We start from the raw sequence: 13,761 nt of genomic DNA, 5'->3' as shown, positions 1-13,761 counted from the left end.
CGCTTAACGCAGAAAGAAGTTATTTTTAGTATCATTACTTTAATGAAATAAGGTATATCAAAAGTATTAGAGAACATCCGTAAACTTAGATTGTTGATGTTTGAGCCCAGTTCTTGTACAATTTATCAGTAATATTGTGGAATTAGTTGAATTTATATGAATTCACGGAATAGTTCATTTAACAGAATGCCCAGAACACTAAATTCAGGCTGTAAAACTGACTTTCCTAAAGAGAATCTTAGCTCTGCTGGTGGTTTGCACATATTACTTTTAAAAACTATAAATTTTTATATTGTTATATTCCTGGGGGAGTATATGGCTGCTGAAAGGCAGGAGTTGCATTAAGTTAGGTAAACAGAAGATATGGCCATTTGGCACATAAGCGTATATGTTCTTTGACCGACTATTTCAAATGAGTTGTCAGATGTACATGTATGGCATCCATCAACTGAAAAAGATAAGATCTTACTGAGAAGTCGGGGTAAGTCCCTGCGAGGAATTAGGCGACTCTTTTGTCAAGGACCCGACGCTTTTCGAAAGATGTTTTGGGATTTTTCAGCAGACGAACTAGTTGAATGAGTTAGTCGGAATGTAAGCTAGATGTGATCTCACGCCTTCTTGCCCGAGGGGCTCTTGTTACTTAAATCTTGCTTCTTCAGCCAGAGGCTCCGTTGAAATTTTACTACCGGGAAGGATGCCTCATAGGCTGGAGAAGGGGTATGTCTTTTCCTTATTTAGACTATACACATATTTATGTTATTTGAAAAATTACAAATATGTTGATTCACGAAATTTCCTAGGATAGGTTATTTGTTTAAATGTAATGTTAGCAAAGGAAAATGATATGTGTAAACTTGTGTACCGGTACCTTAAAAAAAATTACGGTAAATTTGAAATAATATTGCAATTCTGTCGTGCCCATATTAAGTACATTACGTGTATTACTTCTCCGTATGGAGTGTTATCGCTAGTACACATCACGTGGTGCCATGAAAGCATTACCAGAGGGGTGTCTGCAGCATCCCTTCGGGCCCTAACCCCCCCCAAAAAAATTTTAGCCTTTTTACTTCACCCCTTTCCCGCTGTCTTTCTTCAGTCTTGCTCTCCATCCTCTCTTAACTATTACTTGTTAGCGCACAAGGGGGGTTTTCTCCCATTTCCACCTCTAGATCCTTGTACTTCACCTCTGTATTTTCTGGTTCTCTTTATCGATTTCCCAATTTTCACTGTCTTGAGGGCTGAATGCCTGAAAGTACCCTAGAGATTGGCTTGACGGGCCAGGTTGCTCTTGTATATACTTGAACTGCTTCATGAGTTTTAATAAACATCGTAAAAGAAATTCGGTAAAGGTAAAATTGATCCTTTACCTTGGCCCTTACGCTGTATTAAAATCCGTTTCCGGTATATTAAATAGAACTATTTACTACCGTCATGATATATGAGCCTCATTTTAATATAGTGTACTCATACCGCTAAAAGGGCGATGGTATGTTTTACGGCGCAGTGGCTTGCATTAAGAGTAATAGATTATATATGTATATTGGAAAATCATTACAAGTTCATTATTACGAGCTTTCTGTAGAAGTATGCTTGAGGCAAACTGCAAGTAAATAAGTGATACTGACTTCCAACGGGAGGGAAAACTTTTCTCCCGTTGTGGGGCCAGTAAAGCTTTGTGCTTGCAACGAAGAACACTTCAGTCCAGATTCTGCTTGAGTGTTGAAGTTCAGTTCTCTTATTTAATTGTCATTTATAGCTGTATACATATATATATATATATATATATATATATATATATATATATATATATATATATATGTGTGTGTGTGTGTGTGTGTGTGTGTGTTTGTATCTATGTGTGTGTATGTATGTATGGTACTTCAGTCGGACATCTGGCCGACGGACCTTTGAGACGGATATTTGGCAGAAAGGACATTTGGCCGACGGACATTTGGCTGAATGGACATTTGGCTGAATGGACATTTGGCCGAATAGATATTTGACCGAAGGACATTTGGCCGAAAATGTAATAAACTCATTTGATTTAAAAGATGATTATTGCAGGAAAAAACTAATAAAAAACAGTAAGAATAAGTACTTTAAATTTATTGTAGTAAAATCAATTTGATTAAAAAGATATTTATTGCAAAATAATAATAATAATAATAATAATAATAATAATAATAATAATAATAATAATAATAAACAGTAAGATTAAGTAGTTTATTGTAGTAAAATTCATTTGATTAAAAGATAGTATGTTTATTGCAGAAAAATCATAAAAAGCAGTAAGATTATTTCTTTAAAGATTGTGTAGCTCTCAAAAATCATTTTTTTTCATATTCCTCATATTTCGTAATAAGAGACATGAGCCTTGTATTCAAGATCTGTTTCTTCTTTGAAGATCTCAGTGCAACTAATTGGCCATCTCGATTGTTAGCTCCCAGTTTGCTTGTTCTTTCCTTATCTTCGTCACTAAACGGCAAATAATGGGTGGGTGACTGCCATTCTTTGTTCAAAAGCTCTGTGCCATCCCTCTAAAGAGTTTGTAGTCCGTGGAAGGCCATGTGCTGTTCTCTCGAAAGTATTCCATTGTTATTTTAAATAATGGCTTCCGTCTTCTTCCACGTTGAACAACACCAACCCATGTCGCCTCAAAGTAGCCAAGAAACCCTGATAGAATTTCATTAGTTTCATCATCCAACGATGAGACTAATTCAGTGAAGGTGTCAGCAACATCGCTAACTGGCACAAATGCCAAAGCCTGAAAAGACTTCACGATGATTGCATTTTTCGGATCATTATACCAAGTCTGTAGTCCGGAGCGCTGAGAATGGCAGTTAGCAATTTAACAATCGAAATAGTGAACTCATAGTTATGATAGACTATTTTCGAACACATAACACATAATGTGACAAACAGTAGATACGTTTACTACATTTTCGGCCAAATGTCCTTTGGTCAAATATCTATACGGCCAAATGTCCATTCAGCCAAATGTCCGTCGGCCAAATGTCCTTTCGGCCAAATATCCGTCGGCCAAAGGTCCGTCGGCCAGATGTCTGTAGGCCAAATGTCCGGCCACGGTATGGGTGTATGTATGCATGTAAAGTTCAGGAATTTCTGTTATCATATTACACACTTGACATGACGAAGAGCCAAAGCCCTTTCACAAGAAAACTCCACAGTGGCGTTTGGGTGTTCAGATCGCTAGAAGTGTACCAAGAGGTTGTGAATATTTCGAAGTGTGATTCATTGTCCAACCAACTCTCTGGATTCGAATAGGCAAAACCCAGGCACTTTAAAGTTAATTAACTCTTGAGAGCATCGAGGGAATGGTATAATAAGTGAAGCGAAATTCTTCACAGAGCGTTTTCGACTGAAGTCGTGAAGTATCAGGCTTTTAAAAGTCGTAGAGGATTTAGTGGAAGCTTTTTATATCTTACTGGAGAAAACGGCATCGAATTTCTGTTATTTTAAGTTCCTGCTGAAATATGCTAATTTCGGAGAGGACTGCACGAATAGATTCGGCCTCAGTTGATATATATCTCAAGTTATTTTTGTTTTAATATATTAGTAGGTAAGTTTCAAAAGGTTTGTGAATACGATTGTTAAAATATTCTGGTATACTTCGCGCTCCTGCATGTCTAGGTCTATTTAATTTTTAATTGCAATCCCTACATTACATGATATTGTTAAATTCCATATTACAATTATGACAGGGGTGCAGGAAGATAATTGAAAAGTGTCTTGTTGGTTTGGTTATGATTTTAATTACCACTGTACGCGTTTATTCATCTCTTTCACGAGAAAACCGTCACACAGGCATGACTGTTGCAAGGTTCTGGATGCCAGCCGACATTACAATATGCTATCCATACATCACGACATCAAAAGTATGGATTCTAGTTTTGGTCATTTTGAAATCGACTCTCATCTACCCTTCTTTCCGTTTGGAGTGGGTGCCCCGAAGGTGGTGCCGCTATGCCTGTTTTCATCAAGTAGTTGTGGGGTTAGGTTTAGCCACACACATGTTCAGAGGTATACAGTATGTTACTACTGTCGTTAAATCTGTATAAATACAATGACGGACGTGCAATTCGCAGAAAACGTTGAATTTAAATTTGAGAATGAAAAGAAAACCTTCACCACCGAGGATTCAGTGGGTAAAAAGGAACCGCACCTCGTCGTTATATTATTACAAAGGTCAAAAATATATTTCAGGTTATCAATACACGTTGGTCACAGACACCACATCTATGTATATGCAACGGCTGCAATGCAAAGGAATCCTTTCTTCTCTGTTCTCTGATAATTTTGGATAGTTTTTCAATGACAACACTGAATCTCACTTTTGATAAGTTGAAAAAATTCCCCCAACGCCAGGTTTTGAACCTGCACACACTTAAGTGTCACCTATTTATTGTTTGATTACTGTTATGAGAAAATCGCCTGTCTTCCTAGGACTCTCTCTCTCTCTCTCTCTCTCTCTCTCTCTCTCTCTCTCTCTCTCTCTCTCTCTCTCTCTCTCTCTCTCTCTAATAGCATATTCAGTATGCACAGTTCATTATTTTGTGACGTCTTTTGCTGAATACGTAACGCATATGGACCAAAATGGCTCTTTAAATTAAACGTTTTCATCTTTATAGTATTGAGCTTATTGAGGAAAGTAGAATTAATGGTTCTTGCTCACCGTACCAGAGCTCACGTTTAGCGTTTTTTATTTTTATTTCCTTGTTTTTTGTGAAAAACTCTTCACTGAAACTTAACAGTATTGAAGATTGTGTTACGTTTTATCCAATCTTCGATGCAAAAGTCTCTTTCAGTCTCTCCCTCGCGCTCTTCACCAAGTTTCAACGTCATTCCTCATGTTGCCATTGCCATGACAATGAGGGCAAGACATGTGACTATGATTGTAAAGTCTCTACAATGAAAAATAGTAAAAATCTGGATGGTAAACTTGCACTATTTTTAAGGACTCCGTGGCGTTGCTGAATTTTGTTGGTGAAATGTTTACATTTAGGAAAACGTCCCTTCTTTTCATGGTAATTTTTGGGCATTTTCCTGACAATTTGGGGAGGGTTGCAGTTAATATCGTTTTACAGAAATGTGAAGTTTTTATGAATGTTGGATTAAGTCTCTATTTAATTAGACCTTTGTTTGTCAATTAGAAAAACTTTTGCGGAATTGATAGTTGTGAAGATTTTTATCAAACTGATGTTAAATGCTATGGCGGTAGTGTCATCATCTACCCGATACTGTTTGGACCTAAGGGTTATCACATTGATACCTCTAGGGTGGAACTATTCTGCAGGGCTGGGCCATGGATTCCAGGGGAGTTCTGGTTCTGGGGACAGGACTGTCGGCATTCTGTCTGGTTTGCCCATATGATTAAGGTGGAGATGATTGTATTCGTGTAATAGTTTTAGTCCCAACAAGCAGGTTTGGTTTAAACTTGAGCCACCCTAATTGAGTTGGTTCCATCCCCTCTGGGATACGGTAGGGAATGGACATTTGGGAGTCAGCTCTGACCGGTGCCATTAGTAGAAGAGTAAACTCCGTGAAATTCTGATGATATCTTTTTAAGATTTTCAGGTTTATTTATTTATTTTTTTATCTCTTACTTCTTTCTCTATGAACGGTAATAAAGAATCGACTACCCCTGTACCCTTTGATGAGACCCCTTAGGCACATATGGCGACACCTGGCAAGAACGTCAGTGACGATTCCCCTCAAACAAATAATGGATAAGTCAATTTGAATGACAGTAAAGGTAATGGAGCAAATTCCCATGTAAGTGAGGTTGCTAATGACACATGTGGTTATCATAATAGTAACAAAGCCTGCTATAACAAATCCCAGAATATGGCTAACACTGAAAAACTGAAGATTCTTCATTTTAGGGGAATTCATTTAGAAACTGATTTTGAGATGCTGAATGAGGCATTTGAACATTATGGGACAATTTTCAAAATAAGAATGAATCTTGATATCTAACGAAAGTTGGAGTGCCTGGATAATTGAGGGAGCTATCAGGGAAAGTTGCAACATTAGTAATATTATTATTATCCAGTAGATGAAACCTATTCATTTGGAACAAGCCCAAAGGGGCCATTGACTTGAAATTCAAGCTTCCAAAGAATATGGTGTTCATTAGGAAGAAGTAAGAGGAAGTAAAGGGAAATAAAGAAAGAAGAGATACCACTTAATACAAAGGAAAAAAATAAATTAATAAATTGATAAAAAGATAAAAATGTATCAAAATGCAAGAATAGCATTAGGGTAGTAATGCACTGCATTCTCGCTTGAACTTCCAAAGTTCCAGTTGCACGACATCCTCTGGAGGTTGTTCCACAGCCCAACGGTGTGAGGAATAAAGGACCTCTGGAACTGAGAAGTTCGACAGTGATGCATATTTACTGCATATTGGTGCTACTGTTCAGCGAATCTGGTTGCTCTCGGCAGGTAAAGGCGATCAGGGATTAGCTGTGAATGTGAGAGATCTCTGTCGAAGTACAATTTATGAAAACGTCACAAACAAGAGACCATCCGTCGATGATCCAAGTCATAACTGCTATTGTTAGGAAATAGAAACCTACCACCAGAGAACAGTATTCCAGTAAAGGAAGTATAAGTAACCTAAAACAGGTTACATTGATTTTATCACTGTTATAAATATATGAGGCCTTACGAACAATGCCTAACTTTCGTGCGGCATTTGCTGAAACTTTCATTGGATGTTTCTCAAAAGTTAGATGCGAGTCAAAAGTTACACCTAGAATAGTTAAAGCTTCAGACTCATTCAGCAAAGTTCCATCCACCTGAAGGGGAGGATGAGGTGGGAAAAATCAAATAATATCAAAATTCGTAATGTAAACATTAATGGTTCCCTCTGTGAAACTGTTCCAGATGTCTTAGATGTTGGCCAAACTACGAACTGCACCAAGAAAACAAATAATTTGCAAACGGGTGTATTCTCAGTGAGGAAACCTAAGCCTCCATTGTGGTTTATTGCAACAGCTAGAGAGGATAATGGTAATTAATTAAAATGAACGGATTGATTCAGAAAAAGGTTGGAACGTTAGATCTGGTGCTATCTCATTTTGGACGAAATAAGGTCATCATTCATGCAATACCTCCACCACAGACATTGAAATGGTGATTATTTTCCAACCCCATTTAAATTTAATTATGGTAGGGATGTAATCTTCAAAAGAAGTATTTATGAATTTACAGAGAAGTACATATTAATCATGTGTCCAGTAGAAGTGTGGAAGGTACACAAGGTTCCTAGTACAGCTATGATTATCCTTACTTATGAAGGGCCTGGTGTATCTTTCCACGTGAATATTGGAAGTGAAAGAATAGCAGTCAAGCTATTCAAACAGAGGCCACTACAGTGTTTCAGTTGTTCCAAACGTGGACACCCCTTACAACTTTGTAAAAATGAAAAAAATATGTGGCACTTGCTGTATGCCTGAACATGGAGATTCCACACTTAAGGCCAGGTGCATCAACTGCATTATGAATCATAAATCTAATGACGCTAATTGCTAATAATATAAAACTGAAGAGGCAGCCATCACCAAGTCTGCCACCGAACATATACGTATACTATATGTAAAAAGGTTACTAAATAAGGTCAAAAGCTATTCAAAGGCAGTGACAACAAAATAAAATTTACCAGATACAGCAACTTCATCACCCAGCACTCTCAGGGTAGATGTGCTGTCCTTTATGAAAAATAGCAAACGTGTTGAGGTCAGTGTATCACTTCTTAAGGTCTTACCAGTGCCCTTAGTTCTCCAGTCCCTCCCTTTCCCCAACAAAAGGCTCACTGAAGCTCTCTCGGGCAAAATCTTTGGCTGAGCTGGGGTAAATTTCACCCAGCATAGAGCTACTATGTGCACAAGATGTGCAGAAAATGGGTAACCTTAGTTGCTCACAATTTAATGATCGTAAAAGAGGGGGACCCCGTCTTTGTCTCCCAAGTAAAAAAAAAAATAAATGATTATCAGCAACAGACAATATCCGACCTGATATGAGAAGATCCACAAATGATTTAAAGTCAACTGAAGTTGATGTTGAGATCCTTCATGCTCCCCGGCATATACCCACAAATAATGCTAAAAGCAAGAAAAATGGTAACACTCCCAAGATTTTAAGGCCATTATTCAGTGTATCGTCTAGTAGTTCTAACAAATTTTAAAATCTTAATGAGTAGACCTCAAATAGTGTCTCCCAGAAAACAAATCTTATTCTAAATCTTATTTTCTCTAATATACTTCAGTGGAGTTACCGAGGTCTGAGGGCTAAATATGAAGAGCTAAAATTTCTTATTCATGGATACTCTGCTGTAATTATATGTCTACAGGAAAGTAAACCTGATAATAACACTCCTTGCCCCCAAGGAATATTTGAGCTATAGGACTCCCTTTGACCAACAAATGTGTTGTCATGGTAGAAGTCTCATATATGTCTGCTGAGATATCCCCAGATACCTCATACTCTACGTAACTTCTGCAGGCAGTGGCTGTACAAACTAATATAAGGAGATGTACCATTTGCTCTCTATACTTCACCGAAGTGATTCATCAACTCCTTCAGCCATTTCTCCTACTCAGAGATATGAATGCTTGGCAACCTTTGTGGGGTGATGTTATAGCCAACACAAGGGGTAATATTATATCATCGCTTATAGAAAGTGAGGATGTGAGTCTCCTTAATACAGGAGAGCCCACACACTTTCATATTCAGACAGATGCACTAACATGTGTTGACCTTTCAATTGTAAGCTCTAATTGCCTTATTGATTTTGAGTGGAGAACACTAGATTATTGGCATACAAGTGATCATGTGCCAATTATCGTCAACACCAACTAAGGCCCACCTGTTCAGAGATCACAATGGTTGCTGGAACAAGTAGACTAGAAGAACTTCCAGGAGTTAAAAGATGTAGGTGAATTTCGAAGTGTAGATGATGCTATTGACTTTCGCAATGGAACATTTCAGGCAGCAAAAGTTTACTCTATCCCCAAAACTACAGTAGCCTACTGTTTCAACGGTGACTAGCCCCATGCTGGTCATCAGAACTAACTGCCTTGCATTGAGCTACAAGAAGGGTACTGACTTGATGCTATAGACACTGCACAGAAGAGAACATAATCATCTATAAAAAAATGCAGAACACAATTCTCATGTGCAATGAAAGCAGCTATAGGCCTACATAATTCATGGTCATCCTTTGTTTCATTGCTGAACGGTAGAACCTCGCTATCTGGTGTTTGGAGAAAAATAAGAAAAATAGCGGGCAAATACACACCTAATCCACCTCCTACTTGGAAAGTGACTAGCCAGGACGAGACAAATCCAAAGTAAGTAATGCCCTCGCTGAACATTTTTTCAGTATATTATGTAAATCTGAAATTGCTCCAGGACACCAGAAGAAAATAAATTACTCTGTTTTAGAGCAGAAAGAGAGGAAAATTATAATATTTCCTATACTGAAAGAGAGTTTGCTTTAGCTCTGGCAACTTGTAATAATACAGCCCCAAGCTCTGACGAGATTCCATATGCAATGGTAAAACATTCATCTATAAACGCTAAGTTATTTATATTAAATATACGTAACAGAATATAGTATGAGATCAGTTACCTTATAATTCAGGAATTATCTTTTTTATTAGCTTTTTAAAACCTGGAAAAGATAAATTTTTAGCAGCAAATTAGAAACCAGTTGCTCTGACAGCCTGTTTATGTAAAATCATGGAGAAGATTATAAATGCAAGACTGGTATGGTACTTAGAGAAGAGAGGTATTTTGTCACCTATCCAATGTGGTTCCTATAGAATGCTCTCAACCACTGATGTTCTGTTCCTTCTTGAGGCTTCCACATGTGAAGCATTTGCATCCAAGCAGCATCATATGACTATTTTTTGACCTAGAAAAGGCATATGACAGCTAAGAGGCATGGTCTACTTAAAACTATGCATAAATTAGGTCTAAGAGGAGAACTGACTTTGTGTTCATTCAAGTATTTTTGGTGTGTTGATTTTTCCTAGTCAGAGCAGGTGATACCTTTTCTGAGAGAAAATACCAACAAATAGGAGTTCCCTAAGGTAGTGTATTGAGTGTGACATTATGTGCCTCAGCTTTAAATGGGATATCCTCTGTTATCCCCCATGACATTTCATCCGTACTTTTCCGTAGATGACCTGTCCATACCATTTGCTGGAAAACTCATGGCAGTGGTTGACAGGATACTTCAACTGGTAGTGGATAAAATTATTCACTGTGCAGAACTGAATAGTTTTAAATTTTGCTCTTGTAAAACTGTTTTAGTACACCTTTGTCATATTTGTGGAATACATCCAGACCCAGATATATACATCAAAGGCCAGCGAATCCCATGTGTGGAAGCAACCTGATTCTTAGGATTAACATTTGACTATAGGATGACACGGATTCCTCATGTGAAAGACCAAGAAGCTAGCTATGTGGATGCCTTGAATATATTGAAAGTACTGGATGCTGATCACAAAATGCTTTTAAAATGATATAAAGCCCCCATCTTTTTGAAACTGAACTATGGGTGTGAAATATATTCATCAGCCATGCCAAGTTGTGTAAAGATTTTCGACACTGTACACCATGCTGGCATTAGGTTGGCAATAGGTATTTTTAGAGCTTCACCTATTCCAAGCCTTCTAGTAGATCCTGGCGAACTACCTATAGACCTTCATCGTCAGTCTTCTATTGCATGGTGTTGTTGCAGATTACAAAGACTCTGTAACTGTACAACCTTTCAGACTGCTAACAGCGAAAAGGATTTTAGGTACTATGTGTCACACCATAGATCTCCACAACCCTATGGCTATAGGGTAGAACATATATTTTGAATAATCTTCATATTTCCAAGAATGAGGTTCTCCCATTCAAAATATCAACTACATCTCCAAGGAAGTTGCCCAGGATAATATTTTGCCATTACTGTCTTGACACCAAAAGCAATATGCTAGAGATGGAAACTCGCTCATTTTTTATGGAACATGTTAAAGAACGCAAAACTCAACTTTTATATCTACTGATGGCTCCAAATCCAGTGCTGGCGTTGGAATTGGAGCGTATAGTAATGATTTTTATTTTTAGAATTCATTTTTTCTCTTTTAATAAGTGTGATATCTTCTTTCTGTATTCCCCTTTACCTCCTTTTATTTCTTCCTAATGAACATCATATTCTTTGGGAGCTTGAACTTCAAGTTATTGACCCCTGCGGGCTTGTTCCATATGAATAGGTTTCATCTTCTGAATAATAATAATAATAATAATAATAATAATAATAATAATAATAATAATAATAATAATAATAATAATAATAATAATAATAATAATAATAATAATAATAATAATACCTGTCATGACACTTATTTTTAGTGAGGAAGTGTATGGAATTTTAACTGCTGTTGAGAGAATAGCAACTATTGGCGAAGGAGATCTTACTTGTTCTAGTGACTCAAAAAGTGTTCTACAAAGTCCCTGCTTTGAACTCTACTAATCAGTTGGTTTTAAAAATTCAAGACTGACTTCATTTAATAAACTGCAGAGGAATACAAGTAAAATTTTGTTAGGTCCCAACACATGTAGGAGTGTCTGGTAATGAAAAGGCTGATCACAAACTGGCAAAAGAAGCTGTAATTGATATGCTTCCAAGGAAATACAGACTTCTATGCAATGACTTCTCGCTAGATACCAGATCGCTTGTTATGAATGTATGGCAGGAATGTTGAAATACGGTTAGGAAAAACAAAATGAAAGAAATTATGAGTGTCATATTTCTTTGGAAGTATAGAAAAATGCCCAGAAAATGGGAAACTGCACTGTACAGTCTAAGCATAGTGAATATTCACCTCACACAAGTTTTTAGAAGTAAATGAAAATCAACCATGTGATGACTTCCTGGTCCCTTTGACTGTCAAACATTTGCTAATTGAACCCCAGTCTTAGGAACCTCAGGAGAAGTCTTCTTTTTGAGGCCCGAGACAAGAATGACCAGAACATTCTAGCCATAGTTTTAGGGGAAAAGGTTGTTTAAGATGACAGTGGCATTTTTAGATTGGCATCAGATGCAGGTTTTCTGCAAAAACTATAGATTTAATTTTTCATTCACATAATCTAGTCATCATGTCCATAGGTTTTATATAAATTTCATCATTCAAAACAAATGATGTCGGCGTCAGTGACCTTAGGTGTCCAGACTCAGAGAAAATTAAATCATTCATTCATGTTACAAACTAAAAATCCATTTAACCAATAATGCTTTTCTTCAAGTTTGGGTGAAATTGATGTAGTGTTTTGGGCATAGTTGCCCTTAAGAGAGGATGTGGCTCTTCTTTACACCAAACTTGAAACTGCTTTAACCAGGAATTCTTTGTACCAAGTTTGGCTAAAGCTGAATAAGTGATTCTGGGGAGGAATGAGGCATGATTACCATTGCAAGAGGAAGAGGCTCTTCATTTAACCAAACCTGAATCCCTTTAACCAATAGTGTTTTGTGCCAAGTTTGGTTAAAATTGATTTAGTGGTTTTACGGAAGTATGGGGCATAGCTAACCGTATAAGAGGATGTGACCCCACATTTGACCAAACATGTATTCCCTTTAACAAAGAAATGATTAGTTCCAAGTTTGGCTAAAGTTTGTTTGGGTTCTAGAGGTAGGGGGCATAGTTACCCTTACAAGAGGATGTGACCCTTCAATTGAATCACGAATTTGGTTAAGATTGATTCAGTGGTTCTGGTGAGGTATGGGGCATAATCAATTAAACTTGGATTTACTTTAACTAAGAATTCTTTGTGACAAGTTTGGTTAATAGGTTGTTAAGAATGTGAAAAGTTGCAATGGTACTCATAACCCCCATTGAAAATGGGCATAGCCTTGTATTTGGACGAACCATAATCCCCTTAACTAAGAATGTTTTATGCCAAGTTTCGTAAAAGTAATTCAGTGGTCTCGGGGAGACTGAAATATGCTATTTTGTCGTGATACCCGTCTCCAACCGCTTCACCTTTACACAAGATGATTTGTATCAAGTTTGGCTGAAATCGATCGGCTAATTCAAAGGAAGAAGAAAAGTAGTAAGGGGCTCGCTCCTTTTGCAAGTGGAATGGTTTTTCATTTAAACAGAACTGAATTGCTTCTCCCTAAAGATACTTTGTAGCAAGTTTAACTGAACTTGATCCAGTGGTTCTTGGGAAGATGTTAAAAACATGGGAAAAGTTGTAGAGGGGTGGCACATAGTTTCACTTGCAAGGGGCATGGTCCGGTTTCGAACAAATATTAATTCCATTTACTCAGGAGAGCTTTGCAAATAGACATGGCATTTAATTACATAATTCCCTTTACCCAAGAGTCTTTTTTTTTTTTTACAATTTTGTTAGAAACTTACTCAGTGACTCTGGAGGCGAAAATACGAGAAGTTTATGCCATAAGACTTGTGAACATTGGACAAACTCCGATCTAAAAGTTCACTTGATAGTTGTTCATGTGAGCTAATAAAGCGGTAGTATTTAAACAACCTAATGGATCATCCATAGTTATTATCATTTCCAAAAGCAGACAGTCCTTGCTCTAAAAGTATTCTCAGACTTTTTGAACCACTACATAACATGTCTTCTGTTCCAAGAGTTCCAATAGAAGCCTCAAGACAGGTATATGAAGTGATGACCATGAATACCGAAAACAAAGGTGAACATAGATTGCCCGAC

At 37.3% G+C, this 13,761-nt stretch overlaps 1 protein-coding gene across 1 annotated transcript in view; it reads left to right on the top strand.

Moving 5' to 3' along the window:
- Positions 1-13,761, top strand: part of LOC136833126 (G-protein coupled receptor GRL101-like) — a 692,174-nt gene that overhangs the window by 340,015 nt on the left and 338,398 nt on the right. The window lies entirely within an intron of this gene.

This window comes from Macrobrachium rosenbergii, chromosome 51 (genome assembly GCF_040412425.1).
Source record: "Macrobrachium rosenbergii isolate ZJJX-2024 chromosome 51, ASM4041242v1, whole genome shotgun sequence".
In the NCBI taxonomy this organism is placed as follows: Eukaryota; Metazoa; Arthropoda; class Malacostraca; order Decapoda; family Palaemonidae; genus Macrobrachium; species Macrobrachium rosenbergii.
The sequence above is the reverse complement of the archived record's forward strand: the minus strand, read 5'-3'. Positions and strand labels throughout refer to the sequence as shown.